Consider the following 6,763-nt stretch of genomic DNA (forward strand, 5'->3'; position numbering starts at 1 on the left):
AACTGAATGGACAATCATCACATTTGGAGGGAGACTTGATCAAACATCAGTCAGCTTCCATTCTGTTATTTAATGTAATTTCTTTGTAGGCGGATCGGATAAGTGCTTCTATTGACAAGTCAGTTTTGCATTTTTTCAAAACACAAATTACTGAGCGTGGATTATATCATATGGCGAACTTTATCGTTTGTCATAATAAGGAGAAGTTCAACACCACGAAACATAGGTTGAGGCTGACGTTTACTCAACGGACAACAGTGGCTGAAACAACTGATCCACTTTTCTCAATGAATATCTTTGATTTGCGACCATATGATCAATTGATAAATAAGGTTGATGTGAACGGGACTGAATTATTTGATAAATATAACTTTTACCTTAAATTTCTAATTATGAACTTTTCTACTATTTATTTTAACAATTTCTTTTTCTTTAGATGTCATTGGAGAAATTGTCAATTTCAGTGAGGTACACACGCAAAACCAAGGTGGAATTTCTAGGAAGTTTATGGATATTGAACTAGAAGATGATGAGTAAGAATAAACATTCATCTACTAATTAAGGATGGATTTGATAATTACATATGCTAAAATTATATTTTTATTTCTATTTGACAGGAGGAAGAAGTTGTCTGCTACATTTTGGGGCGAGTTTGTTGATGAAATTGTACCTCATCTGCTAAGTTCTAACAACCAGCCTATTATTGTTGTTATGCAGCTCATAAAAGCCCATAAATTTCAAGGTAAAATACAATTACTCAATTTGACATTACTTTGCGAAAGTTATTCATTATATCTTACACGAACGTTGTTTTGTAGATTCATATTCTGTGCGCAATACTTGGAATGCATCAAAGCTGTGGATTAATCCAAATTTTCCTCAATCTGACGAATTTAAAATACGGTTCAATATATATATATATATATATATATATATTGATTTATATATATATATATATATATATATATATATATATATATATATATATTGATTTATATATATAAAATTGCACTGCTTCTATACTCAAATCAAATTTTCCAAGTATACATCTAACTGTTTTAGTCATTCATAAATATAGATTACTTTCTGTTCGGGATAATAACTCCGAGAGGCTGACTAAAACCATCTCTCAACAAAGTTACTCTGTCTCGGATGAGTTGGAGAAGGGTATTGTTCAAGTTAAAACAATTGGCCAATTAGTGGAGTCCATGCAAGTGAGTGAACTAACTTGTGTAGTATTAATTTAACTGGTCTTTCATGTTAAAAGTTGGAAAAATGCACATCTTTGTTTCTCTTATTTTATGGTTTGAAAAAGGGGTTGAGCATTTAGAATATGGAAAGTTCTTACATTATATTTATCTTCTTTCTTTGATATTCTGAAAGAACATCTTTTCTAGGTCTTTACATTACATTTCAAGTTTACTTTTTGCCTTTCTCTTATTTTATGGTTTGAAAAAGGGATTGACCATTTACAATATGAAAAGTTCTTACATTACATTTATCTTCTTTCTTTGATAAACAAATAAACAAACACAACAAACATCAAACAAACAATGCACCTACACTGTAATCTTAAACTAAAAAATGACAGAATATAAATTTCTGCTATGTAAAAAAGCAACTTATCCGCACAAATTGATATCAACTAATTCGCCTTGCTTGCGATCAACGGCATGTCGGCACAGTTCCTCTAAATCCTACCTATCCTTTCCTCATGTCAATGACTCGCCAGATGGACCATCTTTTCTATGTTTTTACATTACATTTCAAGTTTAGTTTTGGCCTTTTGTTCTCTTATTTTATGGTTTGAAAGAGTGGTTGCTCATTTGGAAGATGAAAAATTGTTGAATTACATTTATGTTATTCTTTTTATATTCTGATACACCATATTTTTTATGTCTTTCATTACATTTGTCTTATCAATTTATTCAACAATTGTCTTATCAATTTATTCAACAGGAAGGTCCCTGTTGGATTGTCGCAAGTATTGAAAATTTAGAACTTGGAAAAGGATGGTCGTATGTCAGCTGCAAGAAGTGTCAAAAGAAGGTGGATAAACTAGGAAATATTTATCAATGCCCAAACCCCAAATGTAAAAATGAAGATTACTCAGCAGTTATTAGGTAAAAGCAGCAGCTCTATTTCCTTAATCCATCAAAAACGTACATTTATATCTCAAATCAAGTGTGCATTTAGGTACAAGCTTCAGGTTAGGGTAATGGATACTACTGGATCTGTTTCCCTATTGCTCTGGGACCGTGAAACCATGTTTCTCATAGGCAAATCCGCAAAAGAATTGAAGGAAGGGTTTCTTCAGGTATATCAACTAATTAAATTCATATTTGTTATTTGGAAAATTCTAACTCAAAATTTCATTCTAGAATACTGGCGCTGTTGATAGGTATAACTAATGCCGCAACAATGGTTGAAGAAGATCCGAATGCACAATTGTCAGGAAATAAAATCAAGAGAGTATTTAAGAAGAAGAAAACAGCATAAGGTGTTTGAGAATGTTACAGTTGGAGAAATCAAGAACTGTTTGATTAGTTACTTTAGTATATTATTAGTAGTCTTATTAGTTATGAACAGTATATTTGAATCATTTCACCTTTCTTCTCCTGTTTAACTTTTCAGTTTTACTTAATGTGGCGATTTCAATGGACAAGATATTTAAAACTTTTCATGGTCCTTTCTGTTATTAATGTTTCCCTATTCATATAGATAAGAAGTCCATTCAATTTACTTCTCCATTTAATTGTTAATTAGTGAAGAGGCTACTTGCCATTGTTGGTTACTTATTGCTTATTTCACTGTTACATTTGTTCTATCTCCATCAAGCTATCTACGTTAATGTCAAGGTGAACTTTGTTGTTTTATGGCAGCTTTGAATCTATACAAATTTCAAAGCGAATATTAAATATTGGTTAATACAATAAATAATATATAGAACAAAAAACTTATTCACTAACTATATAAGTACCTTTGATTTAATAGAGATTTCATTATTGGGTATATCGTATTGACAAGTAACATGACAATTGTCCCTTATTAAAGCAATACAATCTAATAGAATCAAACAAGCCTGATCATAATTTAATTTAATTAATATTTTTTAATACTTACCGCGCATCGCGCGGGTACGACTACTAGTTTTAGGTGAAAGAGAATGCCAAGAGATATATATTAGGATAGTTTTAGGTAAGAGAATCTCAAGGGAGAGATTTTAAGGAAGTGAAAAGTTGTAGATTAAAACAAATTGAATTTATATAATTTTCTAGAAGTAGTTGTAACTTATTTAATTAAGTACTAAATAAGTTGTATTACGTGTAAATTCCTCGTAATGGTAGTACTTGTTATTGAATGAATGCCGGTTCCAAATATTTTAAACTTTTTAAATAAGAAAAAGTGTCAAATGATTTAGAACAGGAAAAATATTTGGCAGTATTGCCTAACTGGACTAGGCGCATATCTTCCTAACCGTAGCTACAGCAAGATAGCTTTGCTTTTCCAATCTTGAGTTTATAACACATTAAAAAGCAGCTTAGTAACTATCCCTCCGTTCACTTTTACTTGTTCAGTATTTTAAAAATAAATTTTCACTTTTACTTGTCACTTTTAGCATATCAAGAGAAGACAATTTATTTTTTATTTTTATTTTATTATACCCATAGTATTAGTTACTCATTTCAAGTCATTTTTCAAAGTCACTAAAAATATACATCAATTAATATGGATATTATGGTAAATTATGCACTTTATTTATTACTATTTTTTAAAGGGTGTGCAAAGACCATAGTTGACAAGTAAAAGTGAACGGAGGGAGTAATACAGATAAAAGTTAGTACTCCCTCAATTCCAGTTTATGTGAACCTATTTCCTTTTTGGTCTGTTCCAAAAAGAATGACCCCTTTCTAAATTTGGAAGCAATTTAGCTTAAACTTATAATTCTACCCTTAATGAGAAGCTTTTATAACTACGCAAATACTCTGGGCCTCTTTTTAACTTGTTTAGGACCTCAAATTCCAAAAGTCTTCATTTTTCTTAAACTCCGTGCCCAGTCAAATAGGTTCACATTAATTAAAACGGAGGGAGGGAGTACTTGGTATCAAAACGTTTGCGTGATAGAATGTAAAGCTTAATTAAAGTAAAGTTACTCTATTAGGGCAAAAAGTCTCAGAAGCTACAATAGAGACTCGAGCAATAAATCTACTAGTCAACTTTGAGTATTAAAAGAATAATAGTAAATGAGAAGAAAATGTTTGTGGTAAAGTTATTTTTCAACTTCGAGATGTATCTGAGTTTATAACGAGAATCATGACTGTATTGGAAGTTAATCCTTGTTCTGGTTGGTTCGACTTCACCAAGGTTTTATTTTTACAACTGGAGTTATTCAATCTCATTTTCGGTGTATTCTTGATTCTCTTGGAACCTTAAGTCTTGTGGTTGGATTCGAGTTTGGAATATGTTATTTTCCTGACATTCTTAAAATGAGCAGATATTGTTACACGGAGGGATATGTCCAAACATGAAATGGCCATGGCTACTTCTTCGCCCACCCCTAGGCTACTACTTAACCCCTCCCTACTCCTCTTTTCCTCCCAGAGCCGGATTCATTATTTAAACTTTAAGATTTTTTGTATTGAACCCATTGTATTTTTATAATTATGGTTCATACCTATTATTTGTTGTTTTAGTACTATATTTTTCACATAAATTTATACTCCACATAAAAAGTTTTGGGTTCAGATGAAACCAGCGTAACAACACTCCATCCGCCCCTGCGTCCTTCTCTATATATGCACTTTAACTCCATTTTATACTGTTGTTATCGGGGAAATATCTTTTTATGATGGTGGTGTGCATGCATATTAACTATTCCAGTAGGTACATGTTATCTTCCACATATCGAAGAACTCTGCCCAGGGGCGTATCTAGGTTAAGGGACGTGGGTTCACATGAACTCATGCTCCTCGTCATAAACCATATATAATAGTATTATATTTCTTTAAAAAATACTTAAATATATGTGTGTGCACCCATGCTCAAAGACTCCTATGGTGCATAATTATTAAGTGCACTTCTACAAGTGAAATTGACGGTTCAAATCCTATATGGGACAATCATGTTTTCGGCACAAAGTACAAATATAGATGTTAAAATCACTAAAATTTCAAAAAAAATATAATTTTGAGCCTGTAATTTTAAAAATGTAGTGAGTTCAAGGTAAAAAAACTAAAGTTAAACATGTTAAATGTAAATTCTAAACCATCTCTTCACAATAGTGCACCCATCTTCTTGAGATTTTGGATTCGCCTTTGACTCTGCCTACTAAATTTTAGGTAGATGAGTAGAAATCACATTTTCTTTGTTTCGTTTTAGTTGAACTTCAGACCTCTTGTTTAGTTGTTTGGAAAATATTTTCATTCTAATTTGATAATTTCAACCAATCCCTATATTTGACGTTTTATTCTTATTTTCTGGCAATCTTTAAGCCCTTTCAGTAATAGAACACAAATTTTTGATATTTAATGAAATGAATGACCCTCACATGTTGAAAGAGCAGGTTTGGTATAGCTATAAAGCTCAAAACTTTGGCCAAGCAAATAGGCAATTAATATTCGATGGCTATCGTATAATCATGTTTGTCAATGGTATTATGGCTGACAAATTAAAGGCTAAAAAGGCTTATATTATGGCTGTGACCTGAAACTCTGCTCAGCTAGATTCTTGAAATAACTCTGGCCAGAGAATTCTTCTGGATATAGAAAGTTGAAGATAAATGACTAATTAGAACATATATCATACTCCCTTTGTTCCAATTTATGCCGCTTTTCACCTTTGAAATGTTATTACACTGTATTTGTAAAATAAATTCTGGAAATATAAATGAATATAAACAGTAATGAATATAAACAGAAATGACATAAACCAATTCGAGCCCACTGAATTCACAGTGTTTCCTTAAGGAATTTAATCCCCTCCTAGTACCCAAGGTTATGGATTATTTCCTCCCAGGATAGAACGAATTACACACTGGTGTAGTGGTACTTCAAACCCCAGTGTTTCAGCGAACACAAAGTTCGGTAGCAAATCACACTTACTTTTTGCTTTGTTTTGATGCTAAAAGTATGCAGAAGAAGGAGAGGAAACTCAGAAAATTATAGTTAAAATTCTGAGCAGAATAGTGTTGTATTTATAGCCAAAGTTGGGTCTCTTCAGAATGGCTGTTTATGCAAAACGCCCACAACATAAATGCCATTACATAAATGGCCATTTACTCAATAATAAAGAGGGAAAATAAAGAGGGAAAATTGAAGAGGGTAGTTACTTTTCTGTTACCAAAACAGAAAAACGGATTGGATTTAATATTAATATTTAATATTAATATTTTGTTATTAAAACAAATATTTAATAACATTTCTGTTAATATTTTACTATTAACAAATAAATTTGGTCCAAAAAGTTAATCAATCAATCGATCATTTGACCAAATCCAAATCCGAAGCCGAAGCCGTAGCCGTAGCCGTAGCCGAAGCCGAAGCCGAGCCGAGCGAGCGACGACGACGACGGCGCGAGGCTTGCCTTCTTCTCAACTCTTTAAGAGCTAGAAGAAGAGCAATTGCTTATATACCCATAAAAAAACCCTCTTCCTCTTCCAATATAGGACAATGCCCATTTGCCTAAGGAGGAGACTTAAATTCACTCAAAATTTCATTTTTTCCCTCCATTTCCCATTCACCCTCTTTAACGTATTTAATATATT

The 6,763-nt window shown here is 32.1% G+C and overlaps 1 long non-coding RNA gene across 1 annotated transcript; it reads left to right on the forward strand.

The window, feature by feature from the left end:
* LOC109224683 lies at window positions 624-1,168 on the forward strand. Its single transcript, XR_002067758.1, has 3 exons — window positions 624-742; window positions 819-903; window positions 1,079-1,168. It is a non-coding gene; the product is annotated as an uncharacterized LOC109224683 (long non-coding RNA).

Source organism: Nicotiana attenuata, chromosome 3, assembly GCF_001879085.1.
Source record: "Nicotiana attenuata strain UT chromosome 3, NIATTr2, whole genome shotgun sequence".
In the NCBI taxonomy this organism is placed as follows: Eukaryota; Viridiplantae; Streptophyta; class Magnoliopsida; order Solanales; family Solanaceae; genus Nicotiana; species Nicotiana attenuata.